Consider the following 9,264-nt stretch of genomic DNA (forward strand, 5'->3'; position numbering starts at 1 on the left):
AAAGCAAGCTTCAGGAAGAGGAGTTAGAAAGGCGGCTTTTCGGCTTTTGCACAGTGATCGGAATTGGGAGCCCATACTGATTACCCTTGTTACCAATAGCCAAAAATGGCTATCCCAGGACCCCTGCTTAATTCCCGTGATGAAGCCATTGGCCTGGTGACAAGAATATCACTGAGGACAAAGAAGCAAACATTGAGCTGTTTAACAGAACCCTCCGCAGGGCCATTGTTGCCTCATTCCGCTGAGATGTGAAGTAATGTCTGAGCGCTCAGTTCCCAGCGCTGGGCCGCCTCAGTCCCTGCTCCCACTTCAGACAGTGACTAGACCCTACATCCTGTCTCCTGACCTTGGCTCTGCCGGCTCCAGACCAGTCCGCTACCAGAGGCAACTTGGCAGCCAACTCCTGTCAGGAAGTGCTCGCGGCCCCACGAGGCTCTCACAAGTACAGGTCAACCCCGTGTCTGCCACAGAAACTTTGGGGGAAGGATCATCACCCTCAGTGCAGTCCTTTCCCCTAATGCTGCTCCAGCCCCACTCCCGAGCGAAGGACAAGAATTGCAGAAGGAAATTCAAAACTCTGTTGTTCTAGGGCTATCAACTCAGAAAACCACTAAAAATCCCAAGTTGGTTCCCGTTCATGCCAAAGCAAAGGACTCACTCTGAAATAACGGTGGGGGGGGGTGGTGTTTCAAAAGAAAATGGAGTTTGGGGGTAGGACCCAGAGGCAGTCTGCCCGTGCCTGGGGGGTGCCGGGGTAGGGCCCTCCTCCTATATTACCACTCCAACAATGGTACCGCTTCACTCCTATGAGAAAGATTCTTTAACTTTTTTAAATGCTTATTTATTATTGAGAGACAGAGAGAGACAGAGCATGAGCATGGGAGGGTCAGAGAGAGGGAGAGACAGGGAATCCGAAGCAGGCTCCAGGCTGTGAGCTGTCAGCACAGAGCCCGACGCGGGGCTCCAACTCACAAACCTTGAGATCATGACCTGAGCTGAAGTTGGATGCTTAACTGACCGAGCCACCCGGGTGCCCCGAGAAAGATTCATTTTTACTGGCAAGGGGAGGGCTCAGTTTGAGCTGACAATGTGGGGTTTTTGGAGGTCAGAGGTGGGAGATGAAATTAAAGATAAGAAAAAGTCAGATAATACAAATTGCTGCAATTAATGTCAGCAATGTGCTATTGGCACTCGGCCTTTGGTAATCACTCAGCCAATGGCGGGGAAACTGGGCCACAGTTAACCGGGCACCTGCACCAGAGGCACTAAGAGGTGTTTATCATTTAGAGGATTCCTGTGCTCTTGGTGAAGCCTTCAGGAATGACACACTTCCCTCCTAGTTTGATTATTCTTGGAGACACTGTATGCCTGGGTTTACTTTGGTTTTAACAGCTTGTAATTAACGTTAGATGAAGAAAGAAAAATCCATTTGTTTTAATTTTTACTACTTTGTTTGGCCTTTACCCTTACCTGAAACATAAGCTGAAAAGAAGAAGAAAAAGGGAAAATAAGCCCAGGTAAGAAGGCCCAGCACCCGAGACTAGCACTGAGGGCAGAACCCTTACAGTTGAAAAGAACATGCTACAGGTAATTGCGTAGGGGGCTGGAATCACCAAGAGACCAATTAACATCTTATTTTGGGGATTACCCCCTGCAGTATTTGCAGATAGTTTCTTACTCAGCAGTGTTTAGCGTCCGCGCTCTAGGAGCAACCTAAGTGTTGATAAAAGGGCTTCCAGAACAAATAAAGCATCGTACAGTAAACTCTGGCCGAGGTGTGGAGGGCTGCAGTCTTTGGGTTAAAGCTTGGCACTACATTTATTGCTGGAGGAATCTAAGCCTCACAAAAGGCAGCTTTGCAAGGAAAAACCTTTTTTTTTTTTTAGAACTCGTTAACAGTCTATTTGTTCTCCGAAGGCTGTTTGGTTAGGGCCCATGGTGCCACCATCCGAACGGTTCCTCCAGGGACCCGCACCTCCTAGGATCTGTAGCTTGTGCGTGACAATTGGCTTTGGGCTGACTCCATGAGATTTTAACTAGGGAATCGAGTCATTGTTGTTTTTAGTTGCTGCCCGTTTTTACTTTAAACTGCCTTGCACAACTGCCAAGGTACTTTCCAATGGAAAGGAGTTTGACTGCATTTTCTTCACTCAGGGTTTGCTGTATCCTTTTGGGAAACTGCTCACCGGAGGTCACTGTGGCCAGGAGGGTGGAGATCGGAGTCTGAGGAGCAGTTTGGTGACATCCAGAGCCTACTTCTTTGCAGCCCTAATGCGAGTGAAACAAACCTCACGCAGAAGCCGTCCTGGGCATTTCCCAACATTCCACGTTCCCACTGCTATCTCCCAGGGAAATAGGCTAACTCTTCTTTGAAAGAATGCACAACGATGAAATTAATTACAGATTCACACTCCAGATACACAAAACTCATAGAGCAGAGGTAGAATCTCAGTGTGTGTCCATTTTCTTTGCAATCACAGCCTGTTGCTGTGCCCAGTGTTGCCTAATTGGACATCAAATCAGTAAATGTAAATAGCACTTTTGATCTGTAAAGCTTTTACACAAAGTTTTTTATTTTAATAAGACATTTTATTCCAAAACAATTTTTTTTAACTCAGTGCCAAAGATCATTAGAGTTGGCAGGGATTAATACAATCTTATATCATAGATGAGGAAACTGAGTCCCAGAGAGGAAAAAGAATTCTCCCTCTCCCCTTGCCCAAAGTCTTAAAGGTAGTTACTAGCAGAGCTGGGAGAGGACCAGGTCTTTTGATTTCTAGACTAGGATTTAACTCATTAATTAGAATTGTCAGAGTTCCAACTTAGATCTCTCCCGGAATGCGGGACACATTTTTTTATGTTTGGTGTTGATTCCCTCAGGGCTGCCTGACTAGTTTAAACTTTTATCAGCCAACATTTCAGAAATTACAGTCTTTCTAACACTTATGCAAGACTTATCTCTTAAACAATGCGGAGTCCTAGACTTTCCCAACTTCCAGAATCAGAATCTGAGAACTGTATCTGCAATCTGGATTTTAATGAGCTTCCTTAAAAAGAGTCTTAGGCATTTGAGAACCATTTTACCTGGCCCCATATCAAGTTAATATACTCATGGGTTTAGTATGCTAATTTAAAATAAAAAGTCAGGGGCGCCTGAGTGGCTTAGTCGGTTAAGCGTCCGACTTTCGCTTAGGTCATGATCTCGCGGTTCGTGGGTTCGAGCCCCGCGTCGGGCTCTCTGCTGACTGCCAGCTCAGAGCCTGGAGCCTGTTTCAGAGTCTGTGACTCCCTCTCTCTCTGACCCTCCCCTGCTCACGCTGTCTCTCTCTCTCTCTCTCTCTCTCTCCTGGAAATAAATAAAATATAAAAAAAAAAAGTCAACAAGTGGGACTATACCAAACTTATCACAGGAAACAAAATGAAACGGGAATTGACAGGATGGGAGAATATTGTTGCAAACCATGTATTGGATAAGGGGTGAATATCCCAAGTTTACAAAGAATTCATATGACTCAAAAACAATGATGAAATAGCTCAAGCAACCTGATTAAAAAATGGGTAGAGGGACTTAAGTAGACATTTTTTCCAAAGAAGACTTCCAAATGGCCAACAGGTCCATGCAAAGGTGCTCAACATCATTAAAACATCAGGGAAGTGCAGTCAAAACCACGATGAGAAATCCCATCACGTCTGTAAGAATGTTCTCCATGGAGAAGAAGAGACATAAGTGTTGGTGGGGATGTGGAGAAAAGGGAGCCCTTGTGCATGTTGGTGGGATTATGAAATTGTTCATCTATTACGGAGAATGATATGAAGATTCTTCAAAAAATCAAAAATAAAACTTCCATACAATCTGCCAATCTCACTTTTGGGTATATATCCAAAAAAGATGAAAACAGTTTATTGAAGGGATGGATATATACATTCCTGTGTTTATTGCAGGACCACCCGCAATAGCCAAGATAAGGAAACAACCTAAGTGTCAATGGATGAATAGATAAAGGAAATGGATGGATAAAGACAAATGAGAAAAAAGGAAATTCTGCTACTAGCGACAACATGATAGACCCTTCAGGACATTTTGCTAAGTGAGGTCAGTCAGAGAAAGCTAAATACTATAGGTCATCTCTTGTAATATGTGGAATCTAAAAAAAAAAAAAAAATTCACAGCACAGTGATTATAGACCATAAAACTGTAGTTTAAACATTAAACTTACTAAGACACTAGATCTTAATTGTTCCCACCGCTGGAAGATACTTGTGTGACACAATAGAGGTGTGAGCTAAGGCTCCAATGGCGATCCTACTTCAAGATGAATGTATCAAATCAATATGTTGTACACTTTGACCTTACGCAATGTTGTATGTCAAAGATAATTCAGTTGAAAAAATATAAACTGCTTAATGTTTCTGAAATCAGGTGGCACCTTCCAATCAATGATTAATGTAGACAAAAAAGTTTTTAAATGAATGGGGTCATAATTAATAGCAACTTTGAACTGAGGACAAAGTTTTTCTCTTAAATCCTTTAGTTACTGAAGAAGCAAACATTTAAATTTTTATATAAATTGAATTTTCACAGCATGTGATTCTTTTCAGTGCTTAAATTCTTCTTTAGTAGGAAGCAAGAAATGATGCAAAAATTTGTTTTCGCAGGCCCTGGGCAGTCATCGGTGAACTGCTTCTCCACAACTCAAGTTCTGACCTGCGGAATGTGTTCGAGTTCATTCGATAGAAGACTCTGATTTTACTTTCTGTGATTACATTCAATTCTGTGACTTATATTTATAATTTATAATATATACTTATTATATATATTTTATGTGTTTCCTGCAAAATTTCTAACAAAGTCTTGAGTTACTCAAAATCTTCTTCCTGAAAGATTCGAGGAATTTAACATTTCCTACCCCATGTTTCACAGTATCTCTGCCTAGATTTTTAGACTTTTATTTATTTTATTTTTTAGATTGAGCAGGAGAGAGAGAGAGAGAGCATAAGCACAAGCAGAGGAGGGGCAGAAGGATGAGGTTAGGGAGAGAGAGAGAGAAAGAGAGAGAGACAGAGACAGAGACGGAGACAGATACAGAGAGACAGAGAGACAGAGGATCTTAAGAGGAGCCCAATTTGGTGTTTTGATCTCATGACTCTGGGATCATGACCTGAGCCAAAATCTACAGCTGGACACTCAACCCACTGAGTCACCCAGGCACCCCTAGATTTATTTATTTTTTTAGAATACAAATTAGTTATTTAAAGTCAGCGGCAAATTATATTTGTCAAAATATTTTATCCATTTTGGGGGGCTTAGCATGCGAGTGGTAACACAATCTTTTTGTCTGAAAAAGATTTATTTGACGCTGTTTCAAATAACGTAGATAGAGAATTCTTGGTTAATAGTTGTTTTTTGTCAAGGCTGTGAAAAGATTGCTGTCTTCTGGCATCCGTTCTGCATGAGAATTAGTTTACCTGTCATTTCTTTGCAGGTCATCTGCCTTTTCTTGCCGTAGGATTTTGGTTTTTAAGATTTTATTTTTTTAAAGTAATCTCTACACCCAAGTTGGGGCTCAAACTCACAACCCGAGCTGCATGCTCCTACAACTGAGCCAGCCAGGGGTTCTCTCCTGCAGCTTTTAACATTTTCTCTTATCTTCAGGGCGCCTGGGTGGCTCAGTTGGTTACATGGCTGACTTCCGCTCAGATCATGATCTCATGGTTCATGAGTTGGAGCCCCTTATCCAGAGCCTGGAACCTGCTTCAGATTCCGTCTCTCCCTCCCTATCTGCCCCTTCCCAGCTTGCACTCTGTCTTTTTCTTTCTCTCTCTGATAAATAAATATTAAAATAAAGATTTTTCTCTTATATTCAAGTTTAGCAATGTCACTATAAAATGTTAAATTTTTGGTTAAATTCACTGTTCTGTATTTTGTTTGGCATCTGATGTTTCCTTTCACACAAGTAAAAGGTTTCATATATTATTTTCCTCTGAGAACACATGTCATTTCCTTTGTTATCAAAAGTTCTCAGCCAGTGTCTCTTTGACTACTGATTCACAGATATTTTCCTCTATTCTATTCTTGAAATCTTGTTAGACATATATGAGAACCTCTGAGTATGTCTCTTCTCTGTCTTTTAGCTGCTATATCAGCCCGCTGCTTAATTCTTTATGTTGCATTCTGGGTAAATTCCTCAATATCATCTTCCACTTCACCAGTTGTCTCTACTGTCATTTCCAAGATAGAATTAATCCTGTCTATGGCACTTTTAATTAAAGTACTGTGCTTTTCATTACCAGGATTTCCCATCTGATCTTTTTCATATACACCTGTTTTGTTATAGTTTACTGACTATTTTAATGGATATTCTTTCTTCTTCTCTCAGAGGATTCTAAAAATCCTTATTTTAAATGAACTGTCGGGGGCGACTGGGTGGCTCAGTCAGTTAAGCCTCCAATGCTGGATTTCAGCTCAGGTCATGATCTCACAGTCTGTGAGTTTGAGCCCCACATGAGGCTCTATGCTGACAGTGTGGGAGCCTGCTTGGGATTCTCTCTCTCTGCCCCTCCTCCACTCACTTGGCACAAGCTGTAAGTAAATAAAAAATAAACAAATGAACTTTCAGATTCTATTATTCTCATATAATGTGGAATGAAAGTCTCCCAGTGTTGAGTCTGTTGGCTCCCTTTCTTAAGGGTTAGTTTTCTTAAGTGTGCTAGAATGTTAATGTTCATGACATACATCTGGAGGGGTATCACGCAGACTTTCTCTTATTTTCTTTTGCCATTGCTTTCTCTTCTCCCTGTTTACTCTTTCCTGTCCCACAGCTTTCCAGTTGCTTCCAGTTAGGACTAGGGCCCCCGTCCACACCCTCGTCTGGTGTTGGTGGCATATGGACTCCTTTCTTATGATGATACTGGGACATTTCAGATTGAGTCAATGGCAGTTTGGCCCATGTCCTGGCCACAAGGTCTTGCTTGCTTATTCCTGCTTTTCTAGATTCACATTCATCTAAGCCCTCACTTCAGTTGCATCTTTTTTTCTGGCAGGAACTCCCCACCCCATTCAAATTCAAGCAATAAGCTTGGAACCCAGGCTCCATCCATCCAAGGCAGTACTTTATCCCCAGTATTTTTTTTTTTTTTTGAGGTAGAGAGAGAGAGAGAGGGAAAGAGAGCAAGAGAGAGCATGCACAAGTGAGTAACAGGCAGAGAGAGAGAGAATACGGGGGTGGGGTGGGGCGGGAGACACACAGAGAGAGAGAGAAGCAGGGCTCACCCAATGCAGGGTTTATGTTTTACCCAAAGTGGGGCTTGCCAGATGTGGGTCTCAAACTCACAAACTGTGAGATCATAACCTGAGCCAAAGTCAGATGCTTAAGGACAGAGCCACTCAGGCACCCACTTTATCTATAGTATTATGGAGGAGAGCTAATGTATCTCAGCTTACCTTGAGAGCCTACCAAGCTCAAAGCTTTAGGAACTTATTGTGTTAGATTTCTGTTCAATTACTGTGCACAAATACTTTTTTTTTTTTTAATGTTTTTATTCATTTCTAGGAGATAGAGAGACAGCATGAGCAGGGGAGGGCCAGAGAGAGAGGGAGTCACAGACTGAAACAGGCTCCAGGCTCTGAGCTGGCAGTCAGCACAGAGCCCGACACGGGGCTCGAACCCACGAACCGTGAGATCATGACCTAAGCGAAAGTCGGACGCTTAACCGACTAAGCCACCCAGGTGCCCCAACTGTGCACAAATACTTATTTCTTCTATATGTATGCATGTGCACATGCTTTACTCCCCCCGCAACTCTGTCTTTTTTTTATGTCTATTTATTTATTTTGGGGGAGAGAGGGTAGGGAAGGGGTAGAGAGAGAAGAAGAGAGAGAGAATCCCAAGCAGACTCCATGCTGTCAGCACAGAGCCTGATGTGGGACTCAATCTCACAAACTGTGAGATCGTGACTTGAGTCCAAATCAAGAGTTGGATGCTGAAACGACTGAGCTGCCTAGGCGCACCCCCCCTAACTATCTTTTAAATTTACTCTTTTTTTAAAAATTTAGTTTTGAATGTTTATTTTTGAGAGACAGAGCATGAGCAGGGTAGGAGCAGAGAGCAAGGGGGACACAGAATCCGAAACAGGCTCCAGGCTCTGAGCTGTGAGTGCAGAGCCTGACGTGGGGCTTAAACCCATGCATCATGAGATCATGACCTGAGCCAAAGTCAGCGCTTAAATGACTAAGCCACCCAGGCACCCAGTTCCTTCATTTCTAAAATGGGATATTAATAACATCTACTTAATAAATGGTTATAAGTGTTGAATAAATTCATATTTGTGAAGTGTATAGAGTCGTGACCAGCATAGGATATTTACAGAAGATTTCAGTAATTGAGGCAAGTGATGTGATGACGGTTTGTGTCTCTAAGGACTTGGCTGATTCGGATGTGGGAGGTAAGGGAGAGGTATGTGTCCTACTGTCAGATGTGGGGGCCAGGGGAGGGCACTCGTCAGGGTTTTCCAGAGAAACGGTATCAGTGGAAGATATATTATGAGGAATGGCTCACAGATTTTGGAGGCCGAGAGGTCCCATGATCTCCATCTGCAGGCTGGAGATCCAGGAAAGCTGGTGGTGTGATTTAGTTTGAGTCTGAAGCCCCGAGAACCAGGGAGGTCAGTAGTATAAATCCCAGTTCTAGGGCTGGAGAAAATGAAATGACATGTTCCATCTCAATCATCAGGACAGGCAGAAAAGGGTACAGATTCTTCCTTCTTCTGCCTTTTGTTCTATTTAGGCCCACGACAGATTGGATGGTGCTCACTGTTTTGTGTGTTTGGACTGTAATGACAACATATCACAGACCTGGTGGCCTATAACAGGAAATTTATCTTTCACCGTTCTGGAGACCAGAAGTCTGAAATCAGGGTGCTAACACGGTCCACTTCTGGTAAGTGCTCTCTCCTTGGTTTCATCGACTTCTTGCCTTGTCCTCATATAGTGGAAAAGGGCAAGAGAGTGGGTCCTCTTCTATAAGGGCACTAATCACCTCCCCCAAATCTCACCTTCTAATACTGTCAGCTTGAGGACTAGGATCTCAACATAGGAATTTCGGTGGGGGGACACAAACATTCAGACCACAATACCCACCCATACTGGGAGGGCAGTTGGCTTTACTGAATCCATAGATTCAAATACTAATACTAATCTTATCTGGAAACATCCTCACAGACACTCTCAGAAATAACATTTAACCTGGGTGGGCATCCTGTGATTAT

The 9,264-nt window shown here is 42.8% G+C and overlaps 1 long non-coding RNA gene across 4 annotated transcripts; it reads left to right on the forward strand.

The window, feature by feature from the left end:
- The first annotated feature begins 261 nt into the window (after nt 1-261).
- LOC144228035 (uncharacterized) lies at nt 262-8,930 on the forward strand. Of its 4 annotated transcripts, XR_013334105.1 has the most exons (5): nt 262-442; nt 1,483-1,587; nt 3,943-4,093; nt 4,657-4,756; nt 8,784-8,930. It is a non-coding gene; the product is annotated as an uncharacterized LOC144228035 (long non-coding RNA). The 4 variants fall into 4 exon arrangements; XR_013334104.1 differs by lacking the exon at nt 8,784-8,930 and having other exon boundaries at nt 4,657-4,771; XR_013334106.1 differs by lacking the exons at nt 262-442; nt 8,784-8,930 and adding an exon at nt 2,155-2,440 and having other exon boundaries at nt 1,471-1,517; nt 4,657-4,771.
- The last annotated feature ends 334 nt before the right edge of the window (nt 8,931-9,264 follow it).

The sequence above is a fragment of the Crocuta crocuta genome, unplaced genomic scaffold (assembly GCF_008692635.1).
Source record: "Crocuta crocuta isolate KB4526 unplaced genomic scaffold, BGI_CrCroc_1.0 scaffold162, whole genome shotgun sequence".
Lineage (NCBI taxonomy): Eukaryota > Metazoa > Chordata > Mammalia > Carnivora > Hyaenidae > Crocuta > Crocuta crocuta.